Source organism: Triticum urartu, chromosome 2 (genome assembly GCF_003073215.2).
Source record: "Triticum urartu cultivar G1812 chromosome 2, Tu2.1, whole genome shotgun sequence".
In the NCBI taxonomy this organism is placed as follows: Eukaryota; Viridiplantae; Streptophyta; class Magnoliopsida; order Poales; family Poaceae; genus Triticum; species Triticum urartu.
In genome coordinates this window covers 7167842-7179728 of record NC_053023.1, presented here as the reverse complement: position 1 = coordinate 7179728, position 11887 = coordinate 7167842, and the positions used below count along the sequence as shown (strand labels likewise).

Sequence of the window (11887 nt, the reverse complement as noted above, 5' to 3'; positions counted from 1 at the left end):
AGGGACTTGAGACTTATAAGTTGAGACTAAAAAAAGTCCTAGGATTTTTTTAGGCCACTTATGAACCAAACAGGGCCTAAAAAAATACTAGAACTTATGAACCAAACAGGGCCTACTTATGAAGCACTACAAGCTTAACAAGGCGAACTATCAAACATTCTTTAAGCTCGCGAGCTACGAGTGCCGAGACCTATAGCTGAGGAAAACTTCTCCTTCCACTGTTTTATGTCGGTTTCTCTCGTCTCCGGCAGGGAACCCCAGATCCAAACAAAATGCACTCTAGTTTCCCTTAATGTTCTGGTCTTGTGCCACATTTCGAGGTAGCAGATGGTGCCTCAGGCTTCTACCCCCGTCCTGGTGTGATATGACATGGCTGACATCGAGGAGTCTATGGGGTTTTGGTCCCGCAAATCGTCGGCTTCCGGTCGGGTGTGGTATCAAGTTTGGTGTGGTCATTAGAGCATCTTCAATAGATGATCTAGATGCAAAAATAACTAGAGACCTAAAAAACCATCTCCAAAAGATGATGTAGATATAAAAATATTACACCTCCACCTCTAGGAGATGCAAAATACATCATCTCGAGATGCAAATTTGCATCTCCACCTCCCGGAGAAGTAAAAATCTGTCCGCATGCCAACAACCCTTCATTTCATTTCCCACCCGCCCGCGCGTCACCGCCACCCGACCCGGCCAACTCCGCTGCGCCGCCGCCAGATCCCGATGCTCCACTGCTGCTGCGTCCCCGCCCACTACCAATCGGACGATACCGCAGTCGCCATCCTCTTTCGGCCGCTACCGTCGGCAACTGATTCCAGCCACTTCTGGCGCCACCCCACCACCTCCGTCAGCTTCGGCCTCCCCTACCCATTCCAGTCCGCCCGCGGCCATCCCCGCTGCCCGAATCCGGCCATCCGCCGCGCTGGAGCAGATGAGCTGTCGCGAGCAGAGGAGGATGCCAGAAGTGCGTGGCGGTCGCGCGCACTTCTCCGAGGCACTCATGGCCACGATGCTTCGCCTTGACGCCATCCCGGGCCACAACCCGGTTGGCGGTGTCCACAGAGGAGGAGGCGAGGAGGAGTGATTGTGGCAGAGGAGGAGCGGCAGCAACATCTAGCAGTGTGCGACAGAGGAGGAGACGATAAGCGGCAGCTCGATTTTCTCGGCAACTGGCGGTGCATGGGAATCGGCCGGAGGCATGCGAGAGCATCAGCCATTTGATCAATTTCGACACTAGGTTCAATTTCAACAGTAGGTGTAGTTTACATCACCAATTATACATCATCTATTGGAGTTACATCACCAATATACATCATCTGTTGGAGTTGCCTCTTTTTTTTAAAGATCTAAAATGTACTTTTGGTGATGTAAATTTTACATCTCTAGTTTTATATCTACAAATTTGCATCATCTATTGAAGATGCTCTTAGTTCTCAAGTTTCATTCTTTTTGTTTTGGCGAACTTGTTCTATGATATTGTGGCGAGGAATCAACAGTTCACAAATTTACCATGGAATGGGTGTGTCCTCGGCCACAACGCGTTTGAATAATTTTGACTTATTGGGGTGGACGACTCAAGCTGCTCCTTATAAATACAACTGTATGTGTTGTTGTTCCTTTTTGCGCTAACAATGTAGGACTAAAGGCTTTACACATAGCATGCAAGTATCTTTTTAGTGAACATCCGACTGCGTTGATAAACTATTAAGAGTACATTAGGGCAAAAAATAAAACAGGAACGCGGATGACAAAGAGAGCAACAACGCCCGTTCATTCCCTCGCCTCTCGCCATGTGCGTTTTTTTTATCATGAAGAGCCGAGCTATACCAGGTATTGGTTCATTGTGGGTTGGAATCTTTGCCAGTTGTGATAATGAGAATTAATTAAGTAACCATCCACAAAGAAGAATTCATACAGAGAAGGCCGATCAGTCCATCTCCTAACGCTGGGTTTGATCTCCCTGTCTCTCGCGTAGCCTCTTTCACACATTGTAAAATCATTTTGCTGTGTTTTTTGGTGGTCCATTTTGTTGTGTTGTTAGAAGGCTATCTCATCCTGACGGTTCTATGCACAACCATCTACAAGAGCGTGTATCGAAAACCATGTCCGGCACAATTTGTGAGTACTGCTAATCTATTTCGAAAGCATCTTGGTGTGATTGCTGGTCTAACAGTTTGCTTTGTTGTCTACCATTTTGTCGATTTACTCATACCGTTGCAATCTATTCATGGATCAACTAATGCGGATATATGATGACTTATTTGTCAAACTATTTTTTTCTATGACCACTGTTTTGAGAGGCACGTCATTAGTTGCGTAGCTAGAAATTACCAATGGCCCAGGCCAAATTCAAGATACAATATCAAACAATAGCTGCAACAGCAACAGTCAACAATCAATCAGTCAACAATCAATAGGCTGCTTCTTCCTCCTCCTCCAAAAAAGCTAGGGTTCCTGCCTCTCGCCGGCGACGCCGCAGGTCCGCCTCCTCTCTAGTGGCCCTAGGGTCGGGGGCGGGGGCGGGGGCGGGGGCGGGGGGGGGGGGGGGGGGGGGTGGATCTCGTCAAGGGCCGACGGAAGGACTCCGTTTTTAGTCGTTTCTTTCAATTTTTGTTAGGGTTTGTGTCCTGCTCAGGAAGGTGAGACGGAGGCAGCTCCCTGAAGATGGAATAAAGTCTCCCTGCCTAGCCCCCCTCCCGGCGGTGTGTCTAGCACCGTTGGTGGGCCTGTGGAGGTGTGTCTTCGGTGGATCTATCTTTGATGGATTTACTCGGATCTCGCCGGTGTTCGTCTACGTTCATGTGTCTTCGGGTTGGATCCTTCTGATCTACATTATTCTACATCGACGGTGGTTGCTGTTCTGGTGTGCTGGTCTTATGGGGCCTTAGCACGACGACTTCCTGACTGTCTTCTACAACAAGTTGTTCCTGACACCGGCGATGGAGGGGTGATGACGGAGGCGCGCCTTCGGCTCGCTTCAGTATTTGTAGTCATCGCTAGATGGTCTATATGGATCTAGATCTAACCTTTATTATTTCTGGTGTTCGTTATACTGCCATGATTAAAGATGAATAGATCAGATTTTTTTCGCAAAATAAAACAACAATAGTCAACAAAGGGAGTTGTTGCCACCCCAGGCCATGGCCTGTGTTGCTTTGGCCTACCTAGGCCCCTGCACGTCACCACATTAGCACAAGTGACCAAGACTGCCTTTGCTATCTACACTTATAGACGCATATCTTACAATGGGTGGAGGAAAGATTTGGACATGAGGAGGATGAAGAAACGTATGCTTGTAACATTAAAGCTACAACAAAAACAGAGCAATTGAAGGGAGGAATAGGAATGTCGTCGGGGTTATTAGTGTAGAACTTCTAGCCAGCTCCAACTCCAAGTCATCTGCGTGTAGCTCAAAATGGGTCGTGGTCTAGACTCCAACCTATATTGTTCGGTCCTCTCAAGGTCTTAAGTTGCATTTGATGTGTCGTCTCATTGAGATGATGTTGCGAAACATCAGAGAAGCATGTGGAGAGATAAATTGTTAGAGTTGTGTCGAATATTATGTATAAGATAGGTTACAGTTAAACTATGAGTTGTATTGTGTTTACATAGGATGTGGAGTCGTGTCTTAGTAGGACACTTGTATCCTAGGCCTCTCTTATATAGCGGGGGTAGAGACACCGGAACGCAGGGGAAGCCGGCGGCATTGCCGGTGTCCAGGGCGACCGGATGCGGTATTGTAGCGGTGTCACAGGGAGGAGCGCCCGTAGTCAGGCCCCGGGGATGTAGCCATATCGGTGAACCTCGTTAACAAATCTCAGTGTCGTGCTCGTGTGATTGCTTGGTCCTCGGATGATCGACGGTATGTCTCGGATTTATTCTAACAAGTGATATCATGAGCTAGGTTATTTGGAGGTCGTGGATTGTTGATCAGAGGAGAAAAAGCGCTCAGAGTGGATCAACATTATTCGTATGGAAGACGTCGCCGTAGAGCGACTTGTGCGGACGAGGGCCGATCCGACAGAGTGGCGTTTTCTTTGGAATAGCAATCGAGCGACTGAATCGTGTACAGCAGGGCGTATCGTGTTCGAGACCGTGTCAGCGAGGTCGAGCAGATCGATGGACTGACGGCGACGCACACGGAATCTACCCTAAGCAGCGTGTGTTGGCGAGCGGCCAGCGGCATCGCTAGGCGTGGCCCAAGGGTTTGGAGGCGGGGGCGTGCTGGATGCGGGCACGTACCAGCCAGGTGCTGGAAGGGCAAGTGGCCAAGGCGTAGAACTTGATGACTCAAGGCAGAACACACGGGTTACAGTGCGATCGGTGCAACGTATATGGGATTTGTTTTGGACAAAAATATTGGCACAAGGACCAAGGATCAGGCGTGATGCTATCTAACAAGAGGAAAGAAATACAAGTCCACAAGCTACAATGTGACAGATTGGAGTTTGACTAGTTAGCTTGTCATTGATCTCCTTTGGTACGTGCACACAGGAAGGCTACAAGAGATTTTATTTCGGTCTCCTTTGTTTGGTACACAATTTGTGTATGGATGGCAGTCAGGGTTGAGTATTTGGAAACCTGGAGCGCGTCATGCAGAATCATGCAAACACAAGGCGTCCAAAACATGCAATGATGTGCAAGCAGTTGTGATGCAGGGTGGAGCATGATTGCAGTCAGATATGTTCGGCTGGGTCAGATTTGGACAGTCTGGTGAAATTCCTTCAAGTTTCAGACAGACGGTCAAGAAAGGAGCGGTGATGTTGAGTTCAGATAACTCTTATGTGTGTCACCCAATATGTGAGTTGTTCACTTTCACGCAGGTCAGTGATCAGTGTGTGATGGCGTTGTACTCTGAAAGTTGGGAGCACAAATTAGAGTAAGAAGGAACTTAATTTTGCTCGAGTGTTGACTGTGGTCAAGAAAAGAAGGGACTACAAGTTGCAGGTGGAGTCATATGGAGTCTTTGGAGTAGCAGCGGTACTCATGGGATAAGCTCAAGTTCAATGTACATGGAAGTTCGATGCATGGACAAATTCAGGGTGGTGGAGAATATTCGCCAAGGTGGAGTTTATTAGAGTTGTGTCGAATATTGTGTACAAGGTAGGTTACAGTTGGACTATGAGTTGTATTGTGTTTACATAGGATGTGGAGTCGTGTCCTAGTAGGACACTTGTAGCCTAAGCCTCTCTTATATAGAGGGGGTAGACACATGATGTAACATATGCCAACATAATAGCACCGGAACGCAAGAAAAGCCGGCGGCATGTGCCGGTGTTCGGGACGACCGGATGCGGTATTGTAGCGGTGTCACGGGGAAAAGCGCCCGTAGTTAGGCCCCGGGATGTAGCCATATCGATGAACCTCGTTAACAAATTTCGATGTCGTACTCATGTGATTGTTTGGTCCTTGGATGATCGACGGTATGCTTTGGATTTATTCTAACATAAATGTCATGCATATCAGGCAAGACAAGCGAGGGGAGAGGAGCTGAGGTGCGTGTGGTGGTCGGAAGGTGCCAGTCTTCCATCAATTGCAAGCCTCTACTACCTAAATAGATGTAAGGTCCCTTCTTATGTCAAGTTTTCTTATGCCCTTCCTTCGTCCGCACTCCATCAATATGTCACTCTGCCACCCTTTCAATTGTTCTTCATCCCTCGCGATTTTTCTTTGGTTAATAGTTTTCATCTGGTCGGCCAAATCAAATTAATATTTAGTCACACAATATATTCAAATTTGATAATCAATTTCTTTTTGGGTAATAAATATTCACAACACAATAAAATCATAAAAATCAATCATGATTGGTAATTATTTGATAACATAATAAATTCATGGGAAAGAATCAATCACAGACGGGAAGGAATAAATTGTCACAAAAGGTGAGTAGTTATATGTCCGCTCCCTTGATGGAAGACTGGCATGGAGTAGTGCTCGACGGCGCGCCTGAGCGAAAGGGCGCGTGGGGGCAATTGCCTAGTTCTGGTGTTGATTACTGGCCGTATGATTTCTAGGTGTTGGTTATTAACTGTAGCATGCTAATTCCGCTAATTGTTATGGAGAACAGGGAGATGTGCATCCACTGGTAGCAATTGCATTGTGCCGCTAGATCTGTATGTTGCTCCTGAAAATGTTTTACTTTTTGTTCCGTGTTTCGTTTGTTATACAACATAGACAAACGTAAATTTAACATTTGGTTGTTTGCTTCGTGTGTTATTTTTATATTATGACCATAATTTAATCATACCTTAATCCAATCCGTGCAATACACTCGACATCCAAGTTCGTTCCTTCAGGCGAGGACAAGGAGAGAGAGAGAGAGAGAGAGAGAGAGAGAGCTACGTGCAATAAAAAATTGCAGACATGGCAAGCCAAGACAAATGCACGATGTTGAAATATAACATAGTTGCATGATTACATGTTAGAAATTCAAAGTGTGGGTATACCAAGACAGGGTGGAAGGCTTGTGAGCTAGCTGTGCCAGTGGGAGAGGATGGCGGGCTTGGATTTCTATGATGGAGAGGCAGAGATAGTGGGTGGAGAAAGAAGAAGAGTGAATTATAAAGGTAGAATCATACATTAGTCACAGTTTGTGAAACCAATAAAATATGTACATCCCCATTGAATACATATACAGTCATCTAGTTAATCACTAAAAAGGGAATCTGTGAGATTGCATTATACTTATTTTATAGTCGTCGGAAATAGCAACAAAGGAAAAAACAACAACCAAAAGAAATGTTTCCCAGCCACATGGCAAAATAGCCAATCACAGATTAGAAAGAAACATATGGTATCATAATCCACTGTCATACCATGTTATGACTTTCTCAGACCACACGGTAGGTGTGGTCAGCTTTTTCAAGTTGATGAGTATGAACCATGCTACATATACGACACTTCTGGTATGATTTTTATACAACAGTTCTAATCAGATCATCCATGAATAAATGAAAGCGCAGCAGGACCATTGATTAACTAGCATACATAAATTATACGTAAAGCGTATGCGGAGTAGTTTTGTAATCATTGTTGAACCATGATACACATACGGCACTTCTGATATGAATTTTGTATGACAGTTCTAATCACATCCACGAAAGCGAAGCAAGACCATTAGATTGACGTAGATCATCCCATATTTTCTTTGACCATTTGAATGAACCATAGACGATTTTTTTTGAAAAGGAGGATTATCCCGGCCTCTCTGACATCAAGCGGTGCACATAGCCATTTATTAATTAAGACAGATAAAGTATCAAAGTGCTAAACACAACTCAAATAGACAAACAAAGACAAGATAAAAAAACAAATAGCCACAACGGGCAAAAATAGGACATATAATGTCTAAACACCTATTTTTATTGGACCACAGCGGGCAAAAATAGGACATACAATAGGCAAACAAAGACAAGATAAAATAGCCGGTTGTACGTCGCTCGTGACGTTCTTCGAAGGAAACTTGTGTTAACCAGCTGCCTTTGTATTTTACACCAACATCCTGTGTGCTTGCTTGCTTGCTTGTATGATTTGCCAATTGGAGTCCATCGCACGATACAAAGTGAGAGCTCAAAGGGAAAGGAGAAATCGAAGGACGTACAGAAAATTAGTTGAGTGAGCAGCTAGCTTCAGCTGAGCTGAGCACATTGACTTCGAATAAGGCCTTTCCTAAGGCCGTGTTTGGTTCATAAGTCCTAGGACTTTTTTTAGTCCCAACTTATAAGTCCCAAGTCCCTAAGAAGTCACTACCTATTTGATTTCTGGGACTTAACATGGACTAAAAGACCATGTTACAACTATAAGTCCCTATAAGTCCCTCCTTGAGAGTCTTATTTCATAAGTCCCAACTGCCCACTTTAAGTCCCTATCAGTCCCTCCTGTTTGGTTTAGATGAGACTTATAGGGACTTTTTTAAGTCCCTAAACCAATAAGTCCCTGAAAACAAACACCCTCTAAGTGGTTGCACGCGCAACGCTAATCACAGCCACTGCTCCAACATATGGATCCAGGCCCTTTGCATGTGCATGCCCCTCTCCCTCTCTTTTCTTTCCCATGGACAGACACATGCATGGCTACAGTGCACATGCATGTCTAGGTCGTCTTTCCTCTCTTCAAAAACTTGATTACTTTTAGTTGTCTTTTAACAGTTTAATCAAAAAATTGTTTTTGAAATATGGTCTTTTTGAAGATTATAAGTGTTTTCAGTGAGGAACTTTGCTGGGCATAGTGAAGAACTTTGCATTTTCAAAGTGATAAATAAACAAGATCAGGAGTGAAGAACTTTATAAATAGTGTTTCTGCACTTTGTTAGAAATATTAAAGAACTTTGCTATAAAATGTATTTGAAACCGATAACTTTATAAACAGCTTGTCTGGACTTTGATGAAAACTTTATGACACTGTTAGAAATATTATCGATGGGTGGACTAGATATATGTTGAGGGCGCAAATAGTTAGGAAAAATCCGCTTCCCAAGAGGTACTACTGCATGGAACCAAGGGGACGTGGATTTTTCCTAACCCATTGCGCGCACAACGCGTATCTCGTCCGCACATCCAGCTTCATGTGAAATCAACAGGCTGACAGGTTGGTCAGGTCCCAGTCCTTTTCCATCTGTGTAGGAGGCATCTTCCTATTTTAACAGCTGGTATATCAAGCCGTATTCCTCTCGAGATTGGACGGCAGGTGGGTCCATAGTCCCACAAAGCTACACGATAGTTGTGTCAGAGGTGAGGCGCCGCTATGGGTTAGGTCCTCAGGGTCATAGAAGTGGAGAGAGAGCAAGATTTTTCTACCGATGAGATTCAAAATTTGAACCTTCTCTCTTACGAATGGTGAGACATGTGACAATATAACGCCAAACAAAAAACAACAGCCATCAACAAGTTCTTCATAGGTGGCAAAGCAAAGTCCGACACCTCGATGGAAAACGTTCTTCTTTTTTCTTTTGCAAGAGATGGAAAATGTTCTTCGTCGGTAGAATAAAACAAAGTATTGTTTCCTCAAAAAACAAAGTATTGTTCTTATATTTTATCCGGTGACATGGAGCACGTAGGAATATTTTATCCAGTGACACTCGTATATTTTATTCAGAAATATATTTTGATTCCGTCTGACAGTGTTGGGAAATATTTTTCTATCCACAAGGTTCAGTAAATCCCCTCGCAAAAAAAAGGTTCAATAAATCCGTCTGGCTAAATGATATTCCGCACTCATAAGTTCTTCTACCAGTGCAGCTCCGACTGTCTCCCAGACAGCCGTTGCACGTCACCCCAGGCCACCGCCGACATCAAACGCCGTTGTCACCGGTTGTCTTTTTTGAGCTGAGAAGAAATAACAAAAGAATTCCATGATGCTAATTTGGTGTTTCAGATGTTAATAATATTTTAATAGGCTTGATCAAACTTAAACAGGGTTAATTCATGCAAAATCCAAAACTTCAGTAAAGTCCTTCGTGTGAGAATGGAATGCATCGACGAGGACAACCAGGAGTGCGACGGATATAGTACCTTTTAGGCCACAGATCTGGAGTGTGTTGCGATTCAGATGAGCGCTCTCTCGGTGGCTATCGATGTTGTCAATATCCGGGATGCCAGAAAAATCTTGCGTGGCCTCAGGAACTTGAGATCCAGAATCCGTAACACCATCTTTCTCTCCATCTTGGCTTGAGGAAGGCGAATCCTTCTGTAAATTCAGAGGAACGCAATTGTCGCCCTCCTCCTCCTCTAGCACGTCGTACTCCTTCTCTAGCAATCCCAGATCTGGGACGCCCTCGGCTGGGAACAGAAGCTGCACATGGACACGGCAAGATGAAGATTGAAGGATTTGACGGAAGAAGACGATGCAAGAAACAGAGGAGCTTATGAGAGGAGAAACCTGAACCGGAGATCCGTGAATGACTCCGCACCAAGATCCATTGGGCAAATCGAGAAGAAATCTGTAGACCGAGGCGTCGATATGGATGGAAGGTCGATCTGGTTCCCGGCGACGAGGCTGCGTCTGCCGAAGGGGATTCACATTTCGAATGGTGTCCCGTTCGGGCGGATGGGGCAGCTGGGTCACGGGGGATGAGCACATCGCCCCATAGGCGAGTACAGTGCGTGCATAGGTAGTAGTAGATCGGCAGATACGATGGGACTGTATTCATTCCATATGCGGCTGGGAAAACTGCACGCTATATTCGGATGGGGCCATGTGGGGCACGCTCATGCTGACCCACATGAGGAGCAACGACACTGATTCGTGCTGCGCGCGCAATCAGTTAGGAATAGCCTTATTCGGAACCAAGGAGTTTACGTTCGTGGAGATTGTGGCTGCCACCAATAACTTCGCCCTTGACACCGTGATTGGTTAAGGTTCTTCTGGTAAGGTGTACAAAGGCAGGCTTCACGATGGGCGAGGGGTGGCCATCAAGCGGATCAATAATGACGAGTACTGCATAAAGGTATTCAGCATGGAGCTCCACACCCTACCACGGCCCCAACACAAACACATCGTCCACCTGCTTGGATCGTGTGTGACCGTGAGCAAGGAAAAGCGCCTACCAACAACCCGGCAAAAGAGAAAAAGGGCCTGCTAACAAGACGGACAAAGGAGCCGGAAGAGCCACAGAGGTCGGTCGTCTACGAGTACATGGAGAATGGCACACTCTTCGACCACCTGCACGCTGATCAGGGCTGCTCCACGTTGTCGCCGGTGACGGTGTCCTGGAAGATGCGCATTGATGTGCTCCTCGACGTGTCACGCGCCATCGAGCACCTGCATTGTCATGCCAACCCGCCGATCATTCATCGGGACATCAAGCCGAGTAACATCCTTTTCGATGGCAAGTGGGTACCACGTGTGTCAGACTTTGGCTTGTCGCTCGCCTGGGACAGGGCGAGTGAGGTGCCGTGGTTGGATATCACCGTTAGAGGCACACTTGGATACATCGATCTTGAGTACCTCCATACAGGTCATCTGACTCTGGCGAGCGACGTGTATAGCCTCGGCGTGGTTATGCTTGGGGTTCTGACAAGGAAAAAGGCGTTTTACCAAGCAGAGGAGGAGATAAATATAGATCTGGCATCCTTTGCACTCCCCATCGTTGAGGCCGGTATTACTGAGGAGATGCTGGATAGATGACCTGTACCGGAGCCAACGCCATCGCAGCTGCACACATCGAAACATGTGGCGTAGATTGCAAGATGCTGCGTGAAGTTTGCCGGGAACGACCGGCCCGCCATATCAGGCATTGTTGCCAACCTCGAGATAGCGTGCGAGTTGATCTGCAGCGATGAGCCAGATTCAGTTGACAAGTCTGGTTTGTAGCCCTTCCTTGAAAAAGTCGACGACTCACCGGACTCTCCACATGCGAGGAACGTGCCATCAGCATGCTACTATTCCGATCTGGTACACTACAAACTAATTGAACTTTGTTCAGATTAATCTAATTCAATCATGTCCGTGCACTGATGAAGGGTGCTCACTGCTCCTTTTGTGTTCTCTTCCGTAATTAGGAACCTGAGATGTTGGAGGATGGGCGTTGACACCAATCGTCCAAGGTGCATTATACCATGACAGGGTTCACAACGAGCGACAAGTGGCCGTCAATCGCTTCACTCACCAGCTGAGCATCTTGTTACCATGCATAGGTAACGCCCTGCTTCTGGTAATCTGCAAGCGCCTGTTGGGGCCGACGGTTATGTATAGTTTGCGTGTTCACCACCGACCCTGCTTTTTTTAAGCCTGAAACCGTAGAACATTGTCATATGGTATTTTCATACATTAATTAAATTAAGCGTAAGGAGGAGATGGGTGTGTTTTCTTTTGCTGTAACATTGGCTGGAGTACTCCGTTGGTTACCTGTAGATGGTGCCTGTTGCTTCACCTTTACTGCCACATTGCT

At 45.9% G+C, this 11887-nt stretch overlaps 1 pseudogene; it reads left to right on the top strand.

Moving 5' to 3' along the window:
* The first annotated feature begins 10192 nt into the window (after positions 1-10192).
* Positions 10193-11528, top strand: LOC125534705 (annotated as a pseudogene).
* The last annotated feature ends 359 nt before the right edge of the window (positions 11529-11887 follow it).